Raw genomic sequence first — 12,500 nt, forward strand, 5'->3', positions numbered from 1 at the left:
TATTTACATATGTGTACATAAATAAAGGTGATGCCAGGGCATCACGTTTTATATACTTCGTGATAAAGTTATTCATATACACACACACACACACATATATATATATATATATATATATATATATACACACATATGTAAATCAAAGTGGTATAATACTGTTTTGAAAAAAAGTAGGTTCGCTAATCTTGACATGATCCAATTCTTCTTGGTAGAAAATGTTTGGACACCAGGTATCACAATGAAAAAATAAATAAATAAATAAATAAATAACCCGAGACTAAACACAAATGCATATTAGTTTCAAATATCGTGAGTCCCACAATTCGAAATCTTTTTTCATCAATAAACAATCTTCACAAATATATTCCCAACACATCTGCTATAACACAGAACTCAAATCAAAGAAATGATGCTTTTTATTCTACACATTAAAAATATTATGTGGTAGGAAATGACTGTCGCTCTTAACGTTAAAAGTAGCACATCGCAGTCAGTCTCAAAATCAAATATTTATCGTTACCAGCACATTGTAATAAAATAAGAACAAATCAGTAATGCAAGTTTAAATGGAAATCGAGAGAGAAAATTGATAAACCCGTTGAAAACGATTATGCTCAGAGAGAGAGAGAGAGAGAGAGATAGAGAGAGAGAGAGAGGAGAGAGAGGTCTTATTTGTGATATTAGTAAAAGCTATTATTCACTTGAACATATCACGAAAATTAACATACGTTAATCTTCTTTCGTTTTCAACACTTGTCTTAAAACCTAATTTGAAATGGAATCTGCCTTGCAACCGTATCCCATCCTGAGATCGATACCAAAAAAATGGTTAAATTGCGTTCTCGCAATTGCACAGAACAGAACAATGTTTTCAGTATCCTACCCAACAATGAAACCAATGGATTCGCACGAATCTCTGTCTATATATAACCCTGCTAACTTTGGAATTACCAATGATCTGCTGGTCGGATTTGCTATTCACTAGGAAAACAGCGGTGTTGTTCTTTTACTGATAGCCAAGCTAAAACATCGACGATAACATTTACATAAAAGACGCATGCAAGTATTCGTATACATTGCGGCCATGAAATCAGTAAAGCATTTCCCGGTATAGCATTATCTCTGCTCCGCGCGGCGCCATTTTGTTATCTCGGCAGTGACATGGAACACAATTCACTACATTTCCATCTAAAGCAAGAGACCAGGCTAAGTGACACTTGTCGTCAGTCTCCTGGTGTCGGGGAAAGGAGCGGTGGAGGTAAAGGAGAGACAGTATGCCCTTTTGCGGAGTGGATGAGGTTGCACTCCTGGCTGACAGAAGGACAACATTCTACAGTTGCGATTATCTTCCATGGAGGTGATTGTGAGACACCTCTTCGACGTGTTATTGTTCGTGTGAAAAGAGGTCGTTTTCTCCCGAGAAAGTAGGACTTTTTAGAGCGTCGGAATATAAGATTTAAATAATACAATATATTGCTTCTTTCCAGATACAACTGTTACCGGGGGAGCAGTCTCCAGCATCCGAAAATCTGAGGAGGTCATCCAGGCTCTTGTTCCTATTCATGGGCCCCAATATTTACGGTATGACACCTCATCCACGGCCATCGCTGTATTAAGTAGGTGGCAAACATGCCAGTCAGTGAGCGACCCGTGGTATTGTTCTGTCCCGCTGTGCCCTTGTTATGCATAGCTATCTGACCTCATTTGGTGATGACGGAGAACCATCTGCTAGAAATGCTCACACAGACACAGAGACACACACACACACACACAATGGATAACATCAAGAATGACGTCAATCGAAGGATACATTTCTTGAATCATAAAGTGATTTTTTACCTACCTACCAAGCTCTAATTTACTTGATTTAACGTTAACCTTTTTCTGCAAATCTTTTTGCGCGTTAAACTATAGAAATTCAATGACTAACTTTTTGAACTGAAAGGACTACTGCCCATAAAGTTGAAAGAGAATTAATGCTTCACAAATCCATTTCTTTGTAGACGCTAACAATGCAAATAATACAAACCGGAGAAAAATAACTAGTGAGCGTAATTCTAAAAACGTATATAACAAGAATAAGCATAATCATCAAGACATCACACACAGACACACATACACGCATATATATATATATATATATATAATATATACTATATATATATATACATACTTCTATAGTATATTATATTTATAATGTATATATATATATATATATATATATATATATCATATATAGTATAGTATGTATGTAGTATGTATGGATGTGTGAGTGTACGTTCCATCAGAACTCTGAAACACATTGAGCAACTTCAACCAAACTTGGTATGCATATGACTTACCATCTTTAAAAGCACTATGGGGCTAAGCCACCGCTGGCCCCAAAGAACACCAAAGGGGGGTGGGGGGAGGGGCTGGGGGAAGGGGGATATTATAAGGAAAAAACCAGAAACGACCGATATTAGTGTCTAATCCATAGTTTTCGAGGTCGCTGAGATGAAGCGTGACCCTTACGTCCAAGTTCAGCCCCAGTAGGGTGGGGGTGATGAGAAGGGGTGAAACATAAAATGTCAAAATGATGGGCAATGTAATTTGAAACAACTGTCTTAGTTAGGAGAGAGAGAGAGAGAGAGGACGAGAGAGAGAGAGAGAGAGAGAAGAGAGAGAGTTTATTGTTTCTCATTCAATGGTTTTCCTGGGCAGCGCTGGTTGGTCAGGTAGTATATATATATATATATATATATATATATATATATATATATATATAATAATATATATATATATATATATATATATATATATATATATATATATATATATATATAAATTTGTATATGCAAACTTGGTTTTTTTTATCTGATGCAAAAAATGCTCAAAATACTCTGAGAGTAGGTGAATCACCTATCAAGTACACACGAAGATCTATCCTTTCTCTCATACACTAATTAATTTGCATAAAGTAAACGACTTAATAAGGAACAACCCCTGTAAACCAGACACCATACCTGATGATCAACACATGGCCGAATTCACAACGTTACCGGTACATTACATCATTACAAAATCAATTTGCCGTCTTTGACCATCATCCCTTCGTCTCCTGACTCACCCGACGGAGGACGACGAGTCCACGAACATGAATCCATCTTCTTCATCGTTATTTCGTTTTCATTCGTCTTTCGAGGGCTCTTCTTCACTCACCGAACGTATCTTTATTTTTTAAAAGGCTCGAGACCTCTGAAGGGGCCTTGTCATTACAGGAATCAATCGGTATCACGAAAACCGATTATATTGAGTCATGACGTCATTTACAAGGATTTCAACTCAGATTTTTTTTTCTTCTTCTTAATCTCATCCTCCTATTCCTTCTCCTCCTCCTCCCCCTCTTCCTCCTCCGACCATCCCGTCCCCTCTTTACTCCTTACCCACTTCAAGCGTTGGCTGTACTCTTAATCATTTCGGATCCGAGTAAAACCATTCAACCAATTCTTGCCAAATATTAGTTAAAGACGCCCATCACGCTTTGGGCACATAGGTTTCCCTCGCCATATCTTGCAGTCGATTCTGCACGATTCCTTTTGTCTCTCCCATTGCTTGTGCATGATTCTTTGTGTGGATTCCAACAACATCCAATTTACGAGAAAAAAATAAACATATCGCGAAAAAAATATTCTTTATCCTTATCAAAATTCGAATAATGGATGCGCCATTCCGCCGTTTTTCAGTATTTCCACCCACGGTCACTTTTTTTTTTTTTTTTTTTTTTTTTACCTTCTCAGACTTTTTACTGAATTTAAAAAAATATTTTTTTTTATCATGATACAAAAGCTGAATGTAATAATCGGCTAGGCATCTGTCAAGTATGTTCAAGTATGTGCTGAATAAAAGGACTCCAAATTAATTCAAAAGCTAAGGCTTCAATACTATACTGAACCTTACCCCAGATACACTAAGACTATCTTTAAGAAGAGAGAGAGAGAGAGAGAGAAGAGAGTAGAGAGAGAGAGAGAGAGAGAGAGAGAGAGAGAGAGAGAGAGAGAGAAAGAATAATTTGTGGCATGAGGTAAAAAATGAGACACGAAACTTAAATACACTGATTCGGTACACGCAATTCAGCAATAAACTATCCTTATTATTTTTACTAAAGCAAAATACACAAACAGACTGAAGGTAAGAATAAAGAGCAGCTTTCTTCAAGGCTACATATTCAGACAAGTCTCTATGTCGTGGCACGACTTTTTTGATCAAATATGTGGACATATCTTTAAAAAAATGTCTTTTTTACTTTAAACATTCTCTTAGCTCGATCATTCGTAGCAAGAGTACAAGGAACTATTCCATATTTTAAAATTTGATTCTTTATGGCCTTATCTCTGAATGTTTAAAATTATATATGTATATATATATATATATATATATATATATATATATATATATATATATATATATATATATATATATATATATTTATATATATATTATATATATATATATATATATATATATATATATATATATATATATATATCAATAAACAGTCTAAATAAACGCATTTAATAATAGATTTAGTATTTGCAAACCAGGTTAAACGAATTTACGGACCCTGCTACTATATATTGTTTTAACAAAGTAAGAATAGTTTTCCAGTGATGGTTATGCGCAAAAAGAACTATATTCAAATCAATATCTATTAAAAAACGAATTATACGCTTTCCAATTTGTTCTAAAAGTACTAAGAGATATATACCCTAATCATCTTTAGAAAATCAGAAAATGCAGATGAATATAACCCCCAATGCTGTTATCTATAAAAGAATATGAAAAAAAAAAACAAAAACAAAGTTATAGTGTGAAATATTTCTGAACTAAGCTCTTGGCCCATAACTGGCCCGTGAAACTTTAGCCATCCACCCCCCCCCCCCCCCCAACAAAAAGTCACACACACACACACACACACACACATACACACACACAAGTAACCTGAAATCTATAAGCGGGAAATTCGCCTTCAAAATCTGAAATGATTCCTGTTTGATCCTTGGTCTACCATTCAAGAAAACAAGTTTCCAAGAAATTAAGCTAAGAACACAAAGGTTTATGAAATGGGTTACAGTATAATTTCTTTTCACACATATCCCAGCAGGTCCTGTAAAATTCACATTTTACAAACAGAATCCATTCCTAGTCCGTTAATCCCAAAATTAGGTACTGAATATGATAATATTTCAAATTCTGGAAGGAAGAAGAAAATAAAGGTTGATGGAAAAGCGCCAAGAGTATTCTTCTCCAGACAAATCCAATGAGAGAGAGAGAGAGAGAGAGAGAGAGAGAGAGAGAGAGAGAGAGAGAGTGTGTGTACCAGCGATCATCATATCCCATGTGGCAATCCCACCAACCCAACCAGACAGCCGATTCCTCCAAAACCCGAGAATTAAGGAGAAAAAAATTGCGTCCACCAATAAGGCCAATTCTCATTGACGGGATGGAAGCAGCACGAGAACGAGGTTATGTTGCAGCCCGTTGACAAGCGGAATGCAGGGGGATGGGGGGGTGGGGGGGGGGGGGTGGGGGGGGGTGGGGGGGGGGGGTGGGGGGGGGGGGGGGGGGGGGGGAGGAAACGGGGTGGGGGGGAAAACGGTGGATCGCAGGATGGAATTGAAGGCCTTTAATCCTAATGGACGTGGCCAACAGCGCGTGCTGATGTTTCATGACCCTAGATAGGGCGCACGGACAGACAGCAGCCATCTCCTAACAGAGTAATAGGAAGGTATTGGGCGATGGCGCCTGATGATAAGCTCTCACCCCCGCCGATTATTGTTTTCTCTCTGTGTTCTTTCTTTCAGCTGTCTTCTTCCATTCCGTGAGTGTTGCGCCCAATCGGCTGATGTGGGAGGGAGCTGGTACTGGAAACAAGTACGAGAGAGAGAGAGAGAGAGAGAGAGGAGAGAGAGAGAGAGAGAGAGAGAGAGCTTAGCAAATCATTACTTACACTTTGCTATTTCTTCACTTCCGCTTCTGTTAGGAAATTTAACAATAATAAATAGAGTAATTTAATCATATTTTGTTTATGATCTTTTCCACCAAAAAGTTTCGTAATACACACTAGAGCATTTTCTCTCATGACATGAAAAGTACAAAGCTAACATAAGCCAAGGAAAGATATATAAGGACGCTTACAGTGATTCATGAAGCTTATCGTTTAGTATACATGCACAAGACTCCCTTATATCCAAATCTGTGAGATCTAAGATAAATACATGGAAAAAGATTTGAAATATTAAAAAACATCAGACCAATAAATATAATATAATATCTGTATCTGCATCGGTCAATAATAGAGATTTTGATATTGCGAAGGAAGAGATTAGTCGCAAAATGAAGACCCTTTCGAGAATGCAGAGGTAAAGCGCTAAAGTAGCGAAAACCAAAACAAATGAAATAGTCCGGGAGCTCACAGAGATTTGTATTACATCTCGAGTACAAAAGGTTTGATAGCTAAAGTCATCAGCTGGTGTGATGGGGACCTCCGAATGGCCATTCTTAAGTTATGCCGTTGGTGCGTTGAGTAGGGGGCGCTGCTTAAACTGCCCCCCAAAACAGGTTTAAATTACATTTTGGAGTACATCAATCAAACCTGGGATAAAAGTTTCGTTTTGGCACTGTGATTACAGATGTGCCATTCTTAAATGGCGCAATTGGTCCAAAACGCATTTAAGAAGGGTCCAAATGGGGCGCTACTGTCACATTTAAATCACAATTTGAGTACATCAATGAAACTTTGTGGAAATATACCTTAGAGCTTCCTGATGAAGGATCAGTAATTCTTAAGTATCAAATTTGGTGCAAACCCCATTTAAGAGTGACCTAAAGAGGGCGCTATTTTTGGCACATTTCAAACACGTCTTACGTACATTAATGAAACTTTGTAGAAATATCCTTTAGAGCTTCATGATAAAGGATCAGCAGTTCTTAAGTTTCGTAAATAGTGCAAAACCCATTTAAGAACGGCCTAAAGAGGGTGTTATTATTAGCACATTGAAAAGACCTATATTCATTTTCTTTAGGCCTATGTTTTTACTCATGTCATCTCCTCCACATGTGAGCTCTTCTGTTTATCTTATCTGTAGTATTAATTGTGCCTTTTCTTTCCAGGTGCTCGTGTTTATGAAAATTAGAGTTCCATAATACCAGTATGGTGGCAACTTTGCTTTGTATGGAAGTTAGCCAGTTAAGAAGGGTCTAAACTGAAAAGTTTATATTATTGCCGTTTGCAGAGTAATGGAACACAAATGTGAGTTTATTGGGTTATTTCAAAACTTAAGGATTTGAGATTTTTTTTCGAGTGTCTCCAAATTGAGAGTCGAGTGTGTTCTACTCATTGCTGGATTATTACGTGAAATGAAATCAAAATGTCTTTCTTGAGCTGTTTATTTTCACATGAAAATGAATTATTGATGTAGCTATATAGAACGTGTTCTAGCTTAGAATAAAAGCCCTTTTAATTCCTGGCTCCAGGCGTGACAGGCGTTGTATTCTCCATGCTAGGAAGCCCTCGGAGAAGTAACAACGTTGAGATGTTTTACCCTTCCATGAGAAGAACTGGAGTACTGTGCAAACCGCAGCTGAGAAGAGGCGTGAAAACCCCCAATTTCAGAAATCGGTTTATTATGACTTTTTTGTCACCTTGCCCGAGAGCCCAGAAGAGAATGATGGTTATCATGTATCCTGCTACCAGAAATTCACAGCCGTTACATCCACACCATCAGCCCCTGGAGATAGACCAGGAATTTTGTGCATTTACGTTCCAATGCAAAGGTAGATAACGATGCTGAACCTTAATCATCTGGAATTCTTCCTGTCACCTGTCTTTTCTGTAATCAAAAGGGGAAGAAAAAAGGAGGGGCTATTGAACTTTTAGGATCATGTAAAACACTAGAAGCAGGACAGAGGATTCAAGAGGCTGCTGAACTACTGCAGGATACAGCTGTCCTTTCGAAAGTCGTTGGTGTAGACCTGGTGGCAAAAGAAGCTAAGTATCATCATTCATGCAAGAGCGCATTCTTGCTTACAGCCAATAGAACTTCTAGTACTAAACAAAAAAAAAAGATGACATTCCCCAGAAAAAGACAATAATTGCTGTTACAAATATCCATGAATATGTCGAGAAGTTTGTAATTACTGACAAACGTGCAGAACTGTTGACAGCTGTGTATGATTGTTATTTGGACTTTTGTTCATCTGCTGATGAGTCTCTTATCCATTGGCACAATTTGTTGCGAAACCCAATGAATAAGTTTGGGTCCAAAATCAAGGCCCAGAGTCCGGTAGGTAAGAAATTAGGTAGTACTCTTTACAATGCTATAATTATTGATGATTCCGTATGTGTGGCTTATGATTACAGATTCCAAGGAACGACTCCTCAACCAAGCAGCTACAATATTGCGAAAGCATCTGTTAAATGTTACAAAAAAGATGTAGCCTACCGGACAATCCAACACTGAATGATATCAGAGACAAGGACACATTTGTACCCCAGCCTGTGATGAACTTCTTCAAAGTTCTGTACACAGGCAACATATCTGACTAACGTGGAAAACAAATCAAATGTCGTATTGATTCCACATATCAGGAAGCATTGTTTGTTGTCAAAAGAGGCCGTGCAAAACCAGCAGAACATGTAACTCTAGGTATGGCAATGAGATCTATCACAGGTAGCATGAAGCTTACTGAAGTTCTAAATAGGTTTGGGCATTGTCTCAACTATTCATGCTTGGAGTAACTCGAAACATCAACTGCTTAAGCAATCCAAGAGACGATAGAAGCTTGCCCTGAGAAAACTTTGGCAGGAGCTCCAATGGGACTCGTATTTGACAACTTCGATGAGATGACACAGATGTTGTCCGGGAGCAATACACTGCATGATACCAAGGGAATTCTGTATCAAAATTGGCCAGGAGATCATAACAACAGTCAACAGAGTGATGAAACACCAACACCAGTTAAAAAGGCAACACCAAAAGCAAAGAAAGCTGCCAAGAAGAGGTCTCTTCATTGTCGCAGACGCATCTCTTGCCCCCTATTTTGGTGTCCCCAAAATAGCTACCTTTACCTATAAGAACACATCTATTTTTACCATACCTGATGCTGCAATCACTGCAAGACACATGGAGCTTGTGTGGATAATAAGCCACACATTTGAGACTGATGTTCTACTCAATGCCATCTTCTACAAGGATCAGCTACCAAAATAGGAAGTGAGATACATGCCAAACCAACGAGCCCATCACCAGCTTTTCGAACAAACCAGAAGTGTGCTGAAGAATGCAACCAAGAGTATGGACTGGTTTCATATGAACTTGCAGAAGCAAGACCAGCCATGAAAACCCAGGCTACAGACCCTCCAACATTTGATAATGTTTTCATCATGATGGGTGCTTTCCTTATAGAGATGGCATTTTTTTCAAGGCCCTTGGAAGACTCATAGCAGAATCAGGAGGACCTGACATGCTTATAGAGACTGGTGTCCTTGTACCAGGTTCTATGATTGGGTTCCTCACAGGAAAACCCTTCAACCAATGCAAGAGGCTCCATCCTCTACTTGGCATTGCCTTTGAAAGCCTGCATTTCAATGCCTTTCTAGAGACATGTGATTACAGAGAAGAGCTTGAGCTGGTGATCAGTACAGATCTTTCTGAGAAGTATTCGAAAGAGTATTCTGAATTCACCAAGGCAATCGTATCATGAGCTCATGGATACACTGCAAAGTTCTGGATGATGTATGTGGAGTACATTAACATATTTCACCAACTTGAAAGAGCTATCTGGACAAATAACATCGAGCTCTTTGTCTTCACACTGACACCAATCATTGACCTGTTCTTTGCCACAGGCCTCATCAACTATTCCCACTGGTTAACAAAATACCAATTGGACTTACTGAATACTGATGAGACTCATCCTGGCCTTAGAGAGATACTTAATCAGGGTGTATTCACATTGCGAAGGACAGAACATGATTTCAGCAGAATTCCTGTGGATTTGACACTGGAATAAATTATCAATGCCAACACCGCATCTCAAATGACAGGAATCACCTCTTTCACTAATGATTACTCTGCTCGCCTCAGATGGATGGGTAACAAAGGCTACCTGAGCATTGTTCATTAGTCAGTTACAAGAGAAGGCAGGATTAATTACCAAAGAAGATGTCACTACAGAACTTAGGCCAAGAAAATTCAATGTGATAATGTTTGATGATTTTCTGAAGATCCTTCAGAAAATCATTAAGTAAATCTTAGATACGAACAATCTATATGAAACCCAGGAAGCTTCAGAGGTATTGTAAAGTATTTGCACAGCAAAAGGTACCAATGATGAAATCCGTGAGAGCCTCCTCAATATACCAACTAAGGGAAAAGTCAGACATAAAGAATTCATGCAGGCTTGCGTGAGTGATCCAAACAAGTTTGACAGTGCAATAAAGAAGGAAAAGCTGAAAACCTTTGTAGATGGTTATGCAAGCAATTGTCGGACAAAGAACACGAAAGTTGCAGCCCTTAAATGATCACAGAATCTGATGGGACACCTCCTTGTGCTGTCCATCAAGAAGAGACCTGACATGCAGCATATTCTCCTGTACCCATTGATCCCAGTACCTCTGTCCTTGGCAAGCCCTGAAGAAATAATGGCGAAGACCGATAAGAGTGCACTCTTTAATATATTGGAGAGTAAAGTGAAAGGTTTTGAAGGGCAGCCAAAGGAAGGCAGTGCTTAAATCATAGATGGATAGTTTCTGTTACATACCTTGCCACCAAATTTTCCCCTCACATGCAGAGGGTTAGCCAGAAGTATTCTTACCCAGAGTTTAGCAACGTCAGCCAAATGCATACACTGAAAGAAACGGGCGGGGATCTCATGACAGAACCTTCATCATCACAAGGTCAGAACAGACACGAGTGCCAAGAAATCTAAAGTCCAAGTCCTTCAAGAACCAGCTACCCCAGTTTCTTGCCCATGAATGGTAAGACTCTTCGTATGCTAACATTCTTGGGGATCGTGAAGTCCTCTTAGATGTCCAAGGGGAATGTACAAATTCCAGGTGACAGAGGGTATGATACAGCGAAACACAGTGGATGGATTAAAGAACAACCATGAGGAGGCAGACACAAAGATTTGTCTGCATTCCTTATCAGCTGATAGTGAAAATGGACACATAGTGGTCAGGGCATCCGACACAGGCACTGCAGTGATATTATTGTCCCACTGCAATAGATTTCTGCCAACATTGTGGATGGATATTGGAACAGTTTCAACGAACAATCGTCGTAACATCAGCCTGACTGCAATATGGAAGGAACTAGGACCAGATCTTTGTGCAGCGCTGCCAGCTTTCCATGCCTTCACGGGATCAGACTAACATCCGCATTTATCAGAAAAGTGAAGGTCAGGCTTCTCCTAACTCTAGAAAAGCAACTTAACTACCAGAAGACTTTCAGAGTAACGGCAATGAGCTCTACAGTTTCTAACACGACGAAAGAAGCTCTTCAGAGATTCACAGCCACAATGTAAGGAGCTGAGGATAGAGCAAACAATAGATTTAAAAAACTAATAATTCATGAGTTAGATACGTTAGATATTATATAATGTCCGGGTAAATACCATAAATAAATATCGAATTGTAAATAGTATTGGCACGTAAATTATATTTCACTCTTCACCAATGCACCTTTTCTTGGATGAATAAATACTAAAATATATAAATTTGTTCTTCTATATCAGATAAAGAAATATTCCCACAAAGTTTATTCATGGTATACAAAGAGGTCATAGAGCTAGAAAATTTGTTTTAATCCGCCATATGCTGATATAGCAATCTCTTTAAGGTTTTCTTGAATGGGTTTTGCACCAAATTCGACACTTAAGAAATGCTGATCCTTTATCATGAAGCTCTAAAGGATATTTCTACAAAGTTTCATTAATGTACGTAAGACGTGTTTGAAATGTGCCAAAAATAGAGCCATCTTTAGGTCGCTCTTAAATGGGGTTTGCACCAAATTTGATACTTAAGAATTACTGATCCTTCATCAGGAAGCTCTCAGGTATATTTTCACAAAGTTTCATTGATGTACTCAAATTGTGATTTAAATGTGACAGTAGCGCCCCATTTGGACCCTTCTTAGATGCTTTTTGGACCAATTGCGCCATTTAAGAATGGCACATCTGTAATCACAGTGCCAAAACGAAACTTTTATCACAGGTTTGATTGATGTACTCCAAAATGTAATTTAAACCTGTTTTGGGGGGCAGTTCAAGCAGCGCCCCCTACTCAACGCACCAACGGCATAACTTAACAATGGCCATTCGGAGTTCCCCATCACACCAGCTGATGACTTTAGCTATCAAACCTTTTGTTCTCGAGATGTAATACAAATCTCTGTGAGCTCCCGGACTAAAACATTAGGAGTAAAAAGCTGTCAATAAAATTAATGGAAATTTCTGTA

Source organism: Macrobrachium nipponense, chromosome 22 (genome assembly GCF_015104395.2).
Source record: "Macrobrachium nipponense isolate FS-2020 chromosome 22, ASM1510439v2, whole genome shotgun sequence".
Lineage (NCBI taxonomy): Eukaryota > Metazoa > Arthropoda > Malacostraca > Decapoda > Palaemonidae > Macrobrachium > Macrobrachium nipponense.